This window comes from Meriones unguiculatus, chromosome 5 (genome assembly GCF_030254825.1).
Source record: "Meriones unguiculatus strain TT.TT164.6M chromosome 5, Bangor_MerUng_6.1, whole genome shotgun sequence".
In the NCBI taxonomy this organism is placed as follows: domain Eukaryota; kingdom Metazoa; phylum Chordata; class Mammalia; order Rodentia; family Muridae; genus Meriones; species Meriones unguiculatus.
The window spans coordinates 77,191,514-77,206,810 of record NC_083353.1 but is presented as its reverse complement, the minus strand read 5'-3'; positions in this window follow the sequence as shown (position 1 = coordinate 77,206,810).

Here is a 15,297-nt window from a genome sequence, read left to right as displayed (position 1 = left end):
TTATGTAATAGGGTGATTACATTGGAAGCGAATTTTTTGTGTTCTGGGGTCCTTTCATTGGAAGCGTGTTTTCTGTGCTTTGGAGTCATTTCATTGGAAGCGAATATTTTGTGCTCTGTGGTGATTGCGTTGGAAGCGAATTTTTTGTGTTGTGGGGTGATTTCATTAGAAGCAAATTTTTTCTGTTCTGTAGTAATTTCGTTGGACGTGAATTTTTTGTGTTTTCGTTGAAAGGGAATTTTTTGTGTTCTAGGGTGATTTTGTTGGAAGCGAATTTTTTTGTGCCCTGGAATGATTTCTTTGGAAGCGAATATTTGTGTTATCAGGAGATTTCGTTGGAAGTGAATTTTTTGTGTTCTGGGGTAATTTCTTTGGAAGCGAATTTTTTGTGTTCTTGGGTGATTTCGATGGAAGCAAATTTTTGAAATATTGGGTCATTTCGTTGGAAGCATGTTTTCTGTGCTCTGGAGTCATTTCATTGGAAGCGAATTTTTTGTGTTCTCAGGTGATTTCGATGGAAGCAAATTTTTGAAATATCGGGTGATTTCTTTGGAAGCGTGTTTTCTGTGCTCTGGAGTCACTTCGTTGGAAGCGAATTTTTTGTGTTCTGAGTTGATTTCGTTGGAAGCGAATATATGTGTTTTTTGGAAGATTTAATTGCAAGCGAATTTTTTGTATTCTGGGGTAATTTCATTGGAAGCAAATTTTTTGTGTTCTCGGGTGATTTCGCTGAAATCGATTTTTTTATGTTCTAGGGTGATTTCGTTGGAAGGGAATTTTTTGTGCTCTTGGGTGATTTGGTTTGAAGCGAATTTTTTGTCTTCTGTGGTGATTTCGAAGGTAGCAAGTGTTTTATGTTCTAGGGTGGTTTTCTTGGAAGTGAATTTTTTGTGTTCTGGGGTCATTTCATTGGAAGCGTGCTTTCTGTGCTCTGGAGTCATTTCGTTGAAAGCGAATTTTTTATGTAATAGGGTGATTACATTGGAAGCGAATTTTTTGTGTTCTGGGGTCCTTTCATTGGAAGCGTGTTTTCTGTGCTTTGGAGTCATTTCATTGGAAGCGAATATTTTGTGCTCTGTGGTGATTGCGTTGGAAGCGAATTTTTTGTGTTGTGGGGTGATTTCATTAGAAGCAAATTTTTTCTGTTCTGTAGTAATTTCGTTGGACGTGAATTTTTTGTGTTTTCGTTGAAAGGGAATTTTTTGTGTTCTAGGGTGATTTTGTTGGAAGCGAATTTTTTTGTTCCCTGGGATGATTTCTTTGGAAGCGAATATTTGTGTTATCAGGAGATTTCGTTGGAAGTGAATTTTTTGTGTTCTGGGGTAATTTCGTTGGAAGCGAATTTTTTGTGTTCTTGGGTGATTTCGATGGAAGCAAATTTTTGAAATATCGGGTCATTTCGTTGGAAGCATGTTTTCTGTGCTCTGGAGTCATTTCATTGGAAGCGAATTTTTTGTGTTCTCGTGTGATTTCGATGGAAGCAAATTTTTGAAATATCGGGTGATTTCTTTGGAAGCGTGTTTTCTGTGCTCTGGAGTCACTTCGTTGGAAGCGAAATTTTTGTGTTCTGCGGTGATTTCAATGGAAGGAAATTTTTTCCATTCTGGGGTAATTTTGTTGCAAGCCAATATTTTTGTTCTCAGGTGATTTATTGGAAGGGAATTTTTTGTGCTCTGGGGTGATTTCGTTGGAAGCAAATTTTTTCTATTCTGGGGTAATTTCGTTGGACGTGAATTTTTTTGTTCTCAGGTGATTTATTGGAAGGGAATTTTTTGTCTTCTGTGGTTATTTCAATGGAAGCCAATTTTTTATGTTCTAGGGTGATTTCTTTGGAAACGAATTTTTTGTGTTCTCGGGTCATTTCATTGGTAAATTGTTTTCTGTGCTCTGGAGTCATTTCTTTGGAAGCGAATTTTTTGTGCTCTCGGGTGATTTCATTGGAAGCGATATTTTTGTGTTCTCGGGTGATTTCGTTGAAACAGAATTTTTTGTGCTCTGGGATGATATCTTTGGAAGCGAATATTTGTGTTCTCAGGAGTTTTCGTTGGAAAAGAATTTTTTGTCTTCTGGGGTAATATCGTTGGAAGAGAATTTTTTCTGTTCTCCGGTCTTTTCGATGGAAGCAAATTTTGAAATAGTGTGTCAGTTCTTTGGAAGCATGTTTTCTGTATTCTGGAGTCATTTTGTTTGAAGCCAATTTTTTGTACTCTGTGTTGTTGTGGAAATTTTGTTGGAAGCGAATTTTTTGTGTTCTCCGGTTTTTTCGATGGAAGTAAATTTTTGGAGTAGGCGTTCATTTTGTTGGAAGCATGTTTTCTGTGCTCTGGAGTCACTTGGTTGTTAGAGAATTTTTGGTGCTCTGGGTTGATTTCGTTGGAAGCGAATTTTTTGTGTTCTCGGGTGATTTCATTTAAAGGGAATTTTTTGTGTTCTAGGGTGATTTCGTTGGAAGCGCATTTTTTGTTTTCTGGGGTATTTACGTTGGAAGCGAATTTTTTGTGTTCTCAGGTGATTTCGATTAAAGGAAATTTTTAATGTTCTGGCATCATTTCATTGGAAGCGTGTTTTCTGTGCTCTGGAGTCATTTCGTTGGAAGGGAATTTTTTGTTCTCTGGGGTGATTTCGTTGGAAGCGAATTTTTTTGTTCTCAGGTGATTTCGTTGAAAGGGAATTTTTTGTGTTCAAGGTTGATTTCGTTGGAAGCGAATTTTTTGTGTTCTGGGGTAATTACGTTGGAAGCGAATTTTTTGTGTTCTCGGGTGATTTCTTTGGCCGCGAATTTTTAGTTTTCTGGGGTCATTTAGTTGGAAGCGTGTTTTCTTTGCTCTGGACTCATTTCGTAGGAAGCGAATTTTTTGTAATCTGGGGTGATTTCGTTGGTAGCAAATTTTTTGTGTTCTGGGGTGATTTCGTTGGCAGCGAATTTTTTTGTTCAGGGGTGATTTCGATGGAAGCACAATTTTTCTGTTCTGTGGTAATTTCGTTGGACGTGAATTTTTTGTGTTCTCGGGTGATTTGGTTGAAAGGGAATTTTTTGTGTTCCAGGGTGATTTCATTGGAAGCGAATTTTTTTGTGCTCTGGGATGATTTTTTTGGAAGCAAATATTTGTGTTCTCAGGAGGTATCGTTGGAAGAAAATTTATTGTGTTCTGGGGTAATTTAGTTAGAAGTGAATTTTTTGTGTTTTCGATGGAAGCAAATTTTTGAAATATGGGGTCATTTCGTTGGAATCGTCTTTTCTCTGCTCTGGAGTCATTATGTTGGAAGCTAATTTTTTTGTGTTCTGTGGTGATTTCGTTGGAAGCGAATATTCGTGTTCTCAGAAGATTTCGTTGCAAGCGAATTTTTTTGTGTTCTGGGGTGACGTTGGAAGCGAATTTTTTCTATTCTCGGGTGATTTCGTTGAAAGCGTATTTTTTATGTTCTAGGGTTATTTCATTGGAAGAGAATTTTTTTGTGCTCTGGGATGATATCTTTGGAAGCGAATATTTGTGTTCTCAGGAGTTTTCGTTGGAAATGAATTTTTTGTCTTCTGGGGTAATATCGTTGGAAGAGAATTTTTTGCGTTCTCCGGTCTTTTCGATGGAAGCAAATTTTGAAATAGTGTGTCAATTCGTTGGAAGCATGTTTTCTGTGCTATGGAGTCATTTCGTTGGAAGTGAATTTTTTGTGTTCTCGGGTGATTTCGTTGAAAGGGAATTTTTTGTGTTCTGGGGTCATTTCTTTGGAAGCCTGTTTTCTGTGCTCTGGAGTCATTTCGTTGGAAGCGAATTTTTTGTGTTCTGGGGTGATTTCGTTGAAAGCGAATTTTTTGTGGTCTGTGGAAATTTTGTTGGAAGCGAATTTTTTGTGTTCTTTGTTTTTTTCGATGGAAGCAAATTTTTGAAGTAGGGGGTCATTTTGTTGGAAGCATGTTTTCTGTGCTCTGGAGTCACTTGGTTGGAAGAGAATTTTTGGTGCTCTGGAGTGATTTCGTTGGAAGCAAATTTTTTGTGTTCTCGGATGATTTCATTTAAAGGGAATTTTTTGTGTTCTAGGGTGATTTCGTTGGAAGCGCATTTTTTGTTTTCTGGGGTAATTACTTTGGAAGCGAATTTTTTGTGTTCTCGTGTGATTTCATTGAAAGGAAATTTTTAGTGTTCTGGCATCATTTCATTGGAAGCGTGTTTTCTGTGCTCTGGAATCATTTCGTTGGAAGCTAATTTTTTGTGCTCTTGGGTGATTTCGTTGGAAGCAATTTTTTTGGGTTCTAGGGTGATTTCGTTGAAAGGGAATTTTTTGTGTTCTGGTGTCATTTCGTAGGAAGGAATTTTTTTGTGCTCTGGGGTGACTGCGTTGGAAGCGTGTTTTCTGTGCTCTGGAATCATTTCGTTGGAAGCGAATTTTTTGTTTTCTGCGGTGATTTCGATGGAAGGAAATTTTTTCCGTTCTGGGGTAATTTTGTGGGAAGCGAATATGTTTGTTCTCAGGTGATTTATTGGAAGGGAATTTTTTGTGCTCTGGGGTTATTTTGTCGGAAGCAAATTTTTTCTATTCTGGGGTAATTTCGTTGGACGTGAATTTTTTTGTTCTCAGGTGATTTCATTGAAAGTGAATTTTTTGTGTTCTCGGGTCATTTCATTGCTACATTGTTTTCTGTGCTCTGGAGTCATTTAGTTGGAAGCGAATTTTTTGTGTTCTCGGGTGATTTCTTTGGCCGCGAATTTTTAGTGTTCTGGGGTCATTTAGTTGGAAGCGTGTTTCCTGTGTTCTGGAGTCATTTCGATGGAAGCGAATTTTTTGTGCTCTGGGGTGATTTCGTTGGAAGCAAATTTTTTGTGTTCTGGGTGACTTCGTTGGAAGTGAATTTTTTGTGTTCTCGGGTCATTTCAATGGAAGCAAATTTTTGAAGTATGGTATCATTTCATTCGAAGCGTGTTTTCTGTGCTCTGGAGTCATTTCGTTGGAAGCAAATATTTGTGTTCTCAGACGATTTCGTTGCAAGCGAATTTTTTGTGTTCTCCGGTTTTTTCGATGGAAGCAAATTTTTGAAGTAGGGGCCATTTCGTTGGAAGCTCGTTTTCTGTGCTCTGGAGTAATTTCGTTGGAAGGGAATTTTTTGTGCTTTGGGCTGATTTAGTTGGAAGCGAATTTTTTGTGTTCTGGTGTGATTTCGTTGAAGGGGAATTTTTTGTGTTCTAGGGTGATTTTGTTGGAAGCGAATTTTTTGTGTTCTGTGGTGATTTCGATGGAAGCAATTTTTTTCTGTTCTGTGGTAATTTGGTTGGACGTGAATTTTTGGTTTTCTCCGGTTTTTTTGATGGAAGCAAATTTTTGAAGCAGGGGGTCATTTCGTTGGAAGCGTGTTTTCTGTGCTCTGGAGTCATTTCGTTGGAAGCGAATTTTTTGTGTTCTGGGGTGATTTCGTTGGAATCGAATTTTTGGTGCTCTGGGGTGATTTGATTGGAAGCTAATATTTGTGTTCTCAGGATATTTCATTGCAAGCAAATTTTTTGTGTTCTGGGGTAATTTCGTTGGAAGCGAATTTTTTGTGTTCTCCGGTTTTTTCGATGGAAGCAAATTATTTAAATAGAGGGTCATTTCGTTGGAAGCGTGTTTTCTGTGCTCTGGAGTCATTTCTTTGGCAGTGAATATTTTGTGCTCTGGGGTGATTTTGTTGGAAGCGAAATTTTTGTGTTCTCGGGTGATTTCGTTGAAAGGGAATTTTTTGTGTTCCAGGGTGATTTCGTTGGAAGCGAATTTTTTTGTGCTCTGGGATGATTTCTTTGGAAGCAAATGTTTGTGTTCTCAGGAGGTATCATTGGAAGCGAATTTATTGTGTTCCGGGTTAATTTCGTTGGAAGCGAATATTTTGTTTTCTCCGGTTTTTTCGATGGAAGCAAAATTTGAAGCAGGGGGTCATTTCGTTGGAAGTATGTTTTCTGTGCTCTGGAGTCATTTCGGTGGAAGCGAATTTTTTGTGTTCAGGGGTGTTTTCATGGAAGCAATTTTTTGTGTTCTGGGGTAATTTCGCTGGAAGCGAATATTTTGTACTCTGGGGTGATTTGATTGGAAGCTAATATTTGTCTTCTCAGGATATTTCGTTGTAAGCGAATTTTTACGTTCTGGGGTAATTTCGTTGGAAGCAAATTTTTTGTGTTCTCCGGTTTTTCGATGGAAGCAAATTTTTTAAGTAGAGGGTCATTTCGTTAGAAGCGTGTTTTCTGTGCTCTGGAGTCATGTCTTTGGCAGTGAATTTTTTGTGCTCTGGGATGATTTCTTTGGAAGCGAATTTTTTCTATTCTCGGGTGATTTCGTTGAAAGCGAATTTTTTTTTTCTAGGTGATTTCGTTGGAAGCGAATTTTTTGTTCTCTGGGGTGATTTGGTTAGAAGGGAATTTTTTGTCTTCTGTGGTTATTTCGATGGAAGCCAATTTTTTATGTTCTAGGGTGAATTCGTTGGAAGCGAATTTTTTGTGCTCTGGGATGATATCTTTGGAAGCCAATATTTGTGTTCTCAGGAGTTTTCGTTGGAAAAGAATTTTTGTCTTCTGGGGTAATATCGTTGGAAGAGAATTTTTTGTGTTCCCCGGTCTTTTCGATGGAAGCAAATTTTGTAATAGTGTGTCATTTCGTTGGAAGCATGTTTTCTGTGCTATGGAGTCATTTCGTTGGAAGCGAATTTTTTGTACTCTTTGGTGATTTCGTTGGAAGTGAATTTTTTGTGTTCTCGGGTGATTTCGTTGAAAGGGAATTTTTTGTGTTCTGGGGTCATTTCTTTGGAATCCTGTTTTCTGTGCTCTGGAGTCATTTCGGTGGAAGCGAATTTTTTGTTTTCTGGGGTGATTTCGTTGAAAGCGAATTTTTTGTGTTCTGTGGAAATTTTGTTGGAAGTGAATTTTTTGTGTTCTCCGGTTTTTTCGATGGAAGCAAATTTTTGAAGTAGGGGGTCATTTTGTTGGAAGCATGTTTTCTGTGCTCTGGAGTCACTTGGTTGGAAGAGAATTTTTGGTGCTCTGGAGTGATTTCGTTGGAAGCGAATTTTTTGTGTTCTCGGGTGATTTCATTTAAAGGGAATTTTTTGTGTTCTAGGGTGATTTCGTTGGAAGTGCATTTTTTTTGTTCTCCGGTTTTTCGATGGAAGCAAATTTTTTAAGTAGAGGGTCATTTCGTTGGAAGCGTGTTCTCTGCGCTCTGGATTTATTTCTTTGGCAGTGAATTTTTTGTGCTCTGGGGTGATTTCGTTGGAAGCGAATTTTTTCTATTCTCGGGTGATTTCTTTGAAAGCAATTTTTTTCTATTCTCGGGTGATTACGTTGAAAGCGAATTTTTTATGTTCTAGGGTTGTTACGTTGGAAGTGAATTTTTTCTGCTCTGGTGTGATTTGGTTAGAAGGGAATTTTTTGTCTTCTGTGGTTATTTCGATGGAAGCCAATTTTTTATGTTCTAGGGTGATTTCGTTGAAAGCGAATTTTTTGTGCTCTGGGATGATATCTTTGGAAGCGAATATTTGTGTTCTCAGGAGTTTTCATTGGAAAAGAATTTTTTGTCTTCTGGAGTAATATCGTTGGAAGAGAATTTTTTTGTGTTCTTCGGTCTTTTCGATGGAAGCAAGTTTTGAAATAGTGTGTCATTTCGTTGGAAGCATGTTTTCTGTGCTATGGAGTCATTTCGTTGGAAGCGAATTTTTTGTACTCTGTGGTGATTTCGTTGGAAGTGAATTTTTTGTGTTCTCGGGTGTTTTCGTTGAAAGGGAATTTTTTGCGTTCTGGGGTCATTTCTTTGGAAGCCTGTTTTCTGTGCTCTGGAGTCATTTCGTTGGAAGCGAATTTTTTGTGTTCTGGGGTGATTTCGTTGGAAGCGAATATTTGTGTTCTCAGAAAATTACGTTGCATGCCAATTTTTTTGTTCTGGTGTGATTTCGTTCGAAGCGAATATTTGTGTTCTCAGAAAATTTCGTTGCAAGCGAATTTTTTGTGTTCTGGGGTAATTTCTTTGGAAGCGAATTTTTTATCTTCTCCGGTTTTTCGATGGAAGCAAATTTTTTAAGTAGGGGGTCATTTCGTTGGAAGCTTATTTTCTGTGCTCTGGAGTCCTTTCGTTGGAAGGGAACTTTTTGTGTTCTGGGGTGATTTCGTAGGAAGCGAATTTTTTGTGTTCTCGGGTGATTTCATTGAAAGGGAATTTTTGCGTTCTAGGGTGATTTCATTGGAAGCGAATCTTTTGTGCTCTGGGACGATTTCGTTGGAAGCGAATATTTGTGTTCTCAGGAGATTTCATTGCAAGCGAATTTTTTGTGTTCTGGGGTGATTTCATTGGAAGCGAATTTTTTGTGTTCTCGGGTGATTTCTTTGAAAGGAAATTTTGTGTTTTCGGGTGATTTCGTTGAAAAAGCTAATTTTTTGTGTTGTAGCGTGATTTCGTTGGAAGCAAATTTTTTTTTTATTCTGGGGTGATTTCGATGGAAGCAAATTTTTTTCTGTTCTGTGATAATTTCTTTGGACGTGAATTTTTTGTGTTATCGGGAGCTTTTGTTGGAAGCGAATTTTTTTGTGCTCTGGGATGGTTTCTTTGGAAGCGAATATTTGTGTTCTCAGGAGATTTCGTTGGAAAAGAATTTTTTTGTCTTCTGGGGTAATCTCGTTGGAAGAGAATTTTTTGTGTTCTCTGGTTTATTCGATGGAAGCAAATTTTTGAAGTAGGGGGTCATTTCGTTGGAAGCGTGTTTTCTGAGCCCTGGAATCATTTCGTTGGTAACGAGTTTTTTTGTGCTCTGGGGTGATTTCATTGGAAACAAATATTTGTGTCCTCAGGAGATTTCGTTGGAAAAGAAATTTTTGTCTTCTGAGGTAATTTGGTTGGAAGCGAATTTTTTGTGTTCTCAGATTATTTCAATGGAAGCAAATTTTTGAAGTATGGGATCATTTCGTTGGAAGCTTGTTTTCTGTGCTCTGGATTCATTTCGTTGGAAGCCTATTTTTTGTGTTCTGGGGTAATTTCGATAGAAGCTAATTTTTTGTGTTCTCTGGTTTTTTCAATGGAAGCAAATTATTGAAATAGGGGGTCATTTCGTTAGAAGCGTGTTTTCTGTGCTCTGGAGTCATTTCGTTGGAAGCGAATTTTTTGTGTTCTCTGGTGATTTTGAAGGAAGCAAATTTTTGAAGTATGAGATCATTTTGTTGAAAGCATGTTTTCTGTGCTCTGGAGTAATTTCGCTGGAAGCGAATTTTTTTTGTTCTGGAGTGATTTCGTTGGAAGCGAATATTTGTGTTCTCAGAAAATTTCGTTGCAAGTAAATTTTTTGTGTTCTGGGGTAATTTCGTTGGAAGCTAATATTTGTGTTCTCCGGTTTTTTCAATGGAAGCAAATTATTGAAATAGGGGGTCATTTCATTGGAAGCGTGTTTTCTGTGATCTGGAGTCATTTCAATGGAAGCGAATTTTTTGTGTTCTGGGGTGATTTCGTTGGAAGCGAATATATGTGTTCTCAGAAGATTTCGTTGAAAGCGAATTTTTTGTGCTCTGGGGTGATTGCTTTGGAAGCGAATATTTGTGTTCTCAGGAGACTTCGTTGCAAGCGAATTTTTTGTGTTCTGGGGTAATTTCGTTGGAAGCGTATTTTTGTGTTCTCCGGTTTTTTCGATGGAAGCGAATTTTTTAAGTAGGGGGTCATTTCGTTGGAAGTGTGTTTTCTGTGCTCTGGAGTCATTTCGTTGGAAGCGAATTTTTTGTGTTCTCGGGTGATTTCGATGGAAGCAAATTTTTGAAGTTAGGGTTCATTTCGTTGGAAGCATGTTTTCTGTGCTCTGGGGTAATTTCGTTGGAAGCTAATTTTTTGTGTTCTGGGGTGATTTCGTTGGAAGCGAATATTTGTGTTCTCAGAAAATTTCGTTGCAAGCAAATTTTTTGTGTTCTGGGGTTATTTCGTTGGAAGCGAATTTTTTATCTTCTCCGGTTTTTCGATGGAAGCAAGTTTTTGAAGTAGGGGGTCATTTCGTTGGAATCATGTTTTCTGTGCTCTGGAGTCATTTCATTGGAAGGGAATTTTTTGTGCTCTGGGGTGATTTCGTTGGAAGCCTATTTTTTGTGTTCTCGGGTGATTTCATTGAAAGCTAATTTTTGTGTTCTGTCGTGATTTCATTAGAAGCGAATTTTTTGTGTTCTGGGGTGATTTCGATGGAAGCAAATTATTTCTGTTCTGTGGTAATTTCGTTGGACGTGAATTTTTTGTGTTCTCGGGTGATTTCGTTGAAAGGGAATTTTTTGTGTTCTAGGGTGATTTCGTTGGATGCGAATTTTTTTGTGCTCTGTGAGGATTTCTTTGGAAGCAGATATTGTGTTCCCAGGAAATTTCGTCGGAAGCGATTTTTTTGTGTTCTGGGGTAATTTCGTTGGAAGCGAAATTTTTGTGTTCTCGGATGATTTCGATGGAAGCAAATTTTTGAAATATGGGGTCATATCTTTGGAAGCATGTTTTCAGTGCTCTGGAGTCATTTCTTTGGAAGTGAATTTTTCGTACTCTAGGGTGATTTCGTTCGAAGCCAATTTTTTGTGCTCTGGAATGATATCTTTGGAAGCGAATATGTGTGCTCTCAGGAGATTTTGTTGGAAAAGAATTTTTTGTCTTCTGGGGTAATATCGTTTGAAGAGAATTTTTTGTGTTCTCGGTTGATTTCGATGGAAGCAAATTTTTGAAATAGGGGGTCATTTCGTTGGAAGCGTGTTTTCTGTGCTCTGGAATCATTTCGTTCGAAGCGAATTTTTTGTGCTCTGGCGTGTTTTCGTTGGAAGCGAATTTTTTGTGCTCTAGGAGGATATCTTTGGAAGAGAATATTTGTGTTCTCAGGAGATTTCATTGGAAAAGAATTTTTTGTCTTCTGGGGTAATATCTTTGAAAGAGAATTTTTTGTGTTCTCCGGTCTTTTCGGTGGAAGCAAATATTTGAAGTAGGGGGTCATTTCATTGGAAGCGTGTTCTCTGTGCTAAGGAGTCATTTCGTAGGAAGCGAGCTTTTTGTCTTCTGGGGTGATTTCGTTGCAAGCAAATTTTTTGTGTTCAGGGTTAATTTCGTTGGAAGCGAATTTTTTGTGTTCTCAGGTGATTTCGATGGAAGCAAATTTTTGAAGTATGGGGTCATATCGTTGGAAGCGTGTTTTCTGTGCTCTGGAATCATTTCTTTGGAAGCGAGTTTTTCGTGCCCTGGGGTGATTTTGTTGGAAGCGAATTTTTTGTGTTCTCGGGTGATTTCGTTGAAAGCGAATTTTTTATGTTCTAGGGTGATTTCATTGGATGTGAATATTTTTCTGCTCTGGGGTGATTTGGTTGGAAGCGAATTTTTTGGCTTCTGTGGTGATTTCGATGGAAGCGAATTTTTTATGTTCTAGGGTGATTTCGTTGGAAGCGAATTTTTTGTGTTCTCGGGTGATTTCGTTGAAAGGGAATTTTTGTGTTCTGGGGTAATTTCGTTGGAAGCGTATTTTTGTGTTCTCCGGTTTTTTCGATGGAAGCGAATTTTTTAAGTAGGGGGTCATTTCGTTGGAAGTGTGTTTTCTGTGCTCTGGAGTCATTTCGTTGGAAGCGAATTTTTTTGTGTTCTCGGGTGATATCGATGGTAGCAAATTTTTGAAGTAAGGGATTATTTTGTTGGAAGCGTGTTTTCTGTGCTCAGGAGTAATTTCGTTGGAAACGAAGTTTTTGTGTTCTGGGGTGATTTCGTTGGAAGCGAATATTTGTGTTCTCAGAAAATTTCGTTGCTAGCAAATTTTTAGTGTTCTGGGGTCATTTCTTTGGAAGCAACTTTTTTATGTTCTCTGGTTTTTCGATGGAAGCAAATTTTTGAAGTAGGGGGTCATTTCGTTGGAATCGTGTTTTCTGTGCTCTGGAGTCATTTCGTTGGAAGGGAATTTTTTGTGCTCTGGGGGAATTTTGTTGGAAGCCAATTTTTTGTGTTCTCGGGTGATTTCATTGAAAGCTAATTTTTGTGTTCTAGTGTGATTTCGTGGGAAGCGAATTTTTTTGTGCTCTAGGATGATTTCTTTGGAAGCGAATATTTGTGTTCCCAGGAGATTTCGTTGGAAGCGAATTTATTCTGTTCCGGGGTAATTTCGTTGGAAGCGAATTTTTTGTGTTCTCAGGTGATTTCGATGGAAGCAAATTTTTCAAATATGGGGTCAATTCATTGTAAGCGTGTTTTCTGTGCCCTGGAGTCATTTCGTTGGAAGCGAATTTTTTGTGTTCTGGTGTGCTTTCGTTGAAAGCGAATATGTGTGTTCTCAGAAAATTTCGTTGCAAGCGAATTTTTTGTGTTCTGCGGTAATTTCTTTGGAAGCGAATTTTTTATGTTCTCCGGTTTTTCGATGGCAGCAAATTTTTTAAGTAGAGGGTCATTTCGTTGGAATCATGTTTTATGTGCTCTGGAGACATTTCCTTGGAAGGGAATTTTTTGTGCTCTGGGGTGATTTCATTTTAAGCTAATTTTTTTTGTGTTCTAGCGTGATTTCGTTGGAAGCGAATTTTTTGTGTTCTGGGGTTATTTCGATGGAAGCAAATATTTTCTGTTCTGTGGTAATTTCGTTGGACGTGAATTTTTGTGTTCTCGGGTGATTTCGTTGAAAGGGAATTTTTTGTGTTCTCGGGTGATTTTGTTGTAAGCGAATTTTTTGTGTTCTGGGATGATTTCTTTGGAAGCGAATATTTGTGTTCCCAGGAGATTTCGTTGGAAGCAATTTTTTTGTGTTCTGGGGTAATTTCGTTGGAAGCGAATTTTTTGTATTCTACGGGTTTTTCGATGGAAGCAAATTTTTTAAGTAGGCGGTCATTTCGTTGGAACTGTGTTTTCTGTGCTCTGGAGTCATTTCGTTGGCAGCGAATTTTTTGTGCTCTGGAGTGATTTATTTGGAAGCGAATTTTTTATGTACTAGGGTGATTTCATTGGAAGTGAATTTTTTCTGCTCTGGGGTGCTTTGGTTGGAAGCGAATATTTTATGTTCTATGGTGATTTCGTTGGAAGCGAATTTTTTATGCTCTGGGATGATATTTTTGGAAGCGAATATTTGTGCTCTCAGGAGATTTCATTGGAAAAGAATTTTTTGTGTTCTGGGATAAATTCGTTGGAAGCGAATTTTTTGTGTTCTGGGTTGATTTTGATGGAAACAAATTTTTGAAGTGGTGGTCATTTCGTTGGAAGCGGGTTTTCTGTACTCTGGATTCATTTCGTTGGAAGCGAATTTTTTGTGCTGTGGGGTGATTTCTTTGGAAGCGAATTTTTTCTGTTCTCGGGTCATTTTGTTGGAAGCAAATTTTTGAAGTATGGGGTCATATCGTTGGAAACGAATTTTTTGTGTTCTCGGGTGATTTCGTTGGAAGTGAATTTTTTCTGCTCTGGGGTGATTTGGTTGGAAGCGAATTTTTTGTCTTCTGTGGTGATTTCGATGGAAGCGAATTTTTTTGTTCTAGGTTGATTTTGTTGGAAGCGAATTTTTTGTGCTCTGGGGTGATTTTGTTGGAAGCGAAATTTTTGTGTTCTCAGTTGATTTCGTTGAAAGGGAATTTTTGTGTTATAGGGTTATTTCGTTGGAAGCGAATTTTTTGTGCTCTGGGATGATAACTTTGGAATCAAATATTTGTGTTCTCAGGAGATTTCGTTGGAAAAGAATTTTTTTGTCTTCTGGGGTAATATCGTTGGAAGAGAATTTTTTGTGTTCTCTGGTTTTTTTGATGGAAGAACATTTTTGACATAGGGGGTCATTTCGTTGGAAGCGTGTTTTCTGTGCCCTTTAGTCATTTCGTTGGAAGCGAATTTTTTGTACTCTGGGGTGATTTCGTTGGAAGCGAATTTTTTGTGTTCTCTTGTGATTTCTTTGAAAGGAAACTTTGTGTTTTCGGGTGATTTCGTTGAAAAAGCTAATTTTTTGTGTTGTAGCGTGATTTCGTTGGAAGCAAATTTTTTTTATTCTGGGGTGATTTCGATGGAAGCAAATTTTTTTCTGTTCTGTGATAATTTCTTTGGACGTGAATTTTTTGTGTTATCGGGGGCTTTTGTTGGAAGCGAATTTTTTTGTGCTCTGGGATGGTTTCTTTGGAAGCGAATATTTGTGTTCTCAGGAGATTTCGTTGGAAAAGAATTTTTTGTCTTCTGGGGTAATCTCGTTGGAAGAGAATTTTTTGTGTTCTCCGGTTTATTCGATGGAAGCAAATTTTTGAAGTAGGGGTTCATTTCGTTGGAAGCGTGTTTTCTGAGCCCTGGAATCATTTCGTTGGAAACGAGTTTTTTGTGCTCTGGGGTGATTTCATTGGAAACAAATATTTGTGTCCTCAGGAGATTTCGTTGGAAAAGAAATTTTTGTCTTCTGAGGTAATTTCGTTGGAAGCGAATTTTTTGTGTTCTCAGATTATTTCAATGGAAGCAAATTTTTGAAGTATGGGATCATTTCGTTGGAAGCTTGTTTACTGTGTTCTGGAGTCATTTCGTTGGAAGCCTATTTTTTGTGTTCTGGGGTAATTTCTTTGGAAGCGAATTTTTTATGTTTCCGGTTTTTCGATGGAAGCAAATTTTTTAAGTAGGGGGTCATTTCGTTGGAAGCTTATTTTCTGTGCTCTGGAGTCCTTTCGTTGGAAGGGAACTTTTTGTGTTCTGGGGTGATTTCGTAGGAAGTGAATTTTTTGTGTTCTCGGGTGATTTCATTGAAAGGGAATTTTTGCGTTCTAGGGTGATTTCTTTGGAAGCGAATCTTTTGTGCTCTGGGACAATTTCTTTGGAAGCGAATATTTGTGTTCTCAGGAGATTTCATTGCAAGCGAATTTTTTGTGTTCTGGGGTAATTTCATTGGAAGCGAATTTTTTGTGTTCTCGAGTGATTTCTTTGAAAGGAAATTTTGTGTTTTCGGGTGATTTCGTTGAAAAAGCTAATTTTTTGTGTTGTAGCGTGATTTATTTGGAAGCAAATTTTTTTTATTCTGGGGTGATTTCGATGGAAGCAAATTTTTTTCTGTTCTGTGATAATTTCTTTGGACGTGAATTTTTTGTGTTATCGGGAGCTTTTGTTGGAAGCGAATTTTTTTGTGCTCTGGGATGGTTTCTTTGGAAGCGAATATTTGTGTTCTCAGGAGATTTCGTTGGAAAAGAATTTTTTGTCTTCTGGGGTAATCTCGTTGGAAGAGAATTTTTTGTGTTCTCTGGTTTATTCGATGGAAGCAAATTTTTGAAGTAGGGGGTCATTTCGTTGGAAGCGTGTTTTCTGAGCCCTGGAATCATTTCGTTGGAAACGAGTTTTTTTGTGCTCTGGGGTGATTTCATTGGAAACAAATATTTGTGTCCTCAG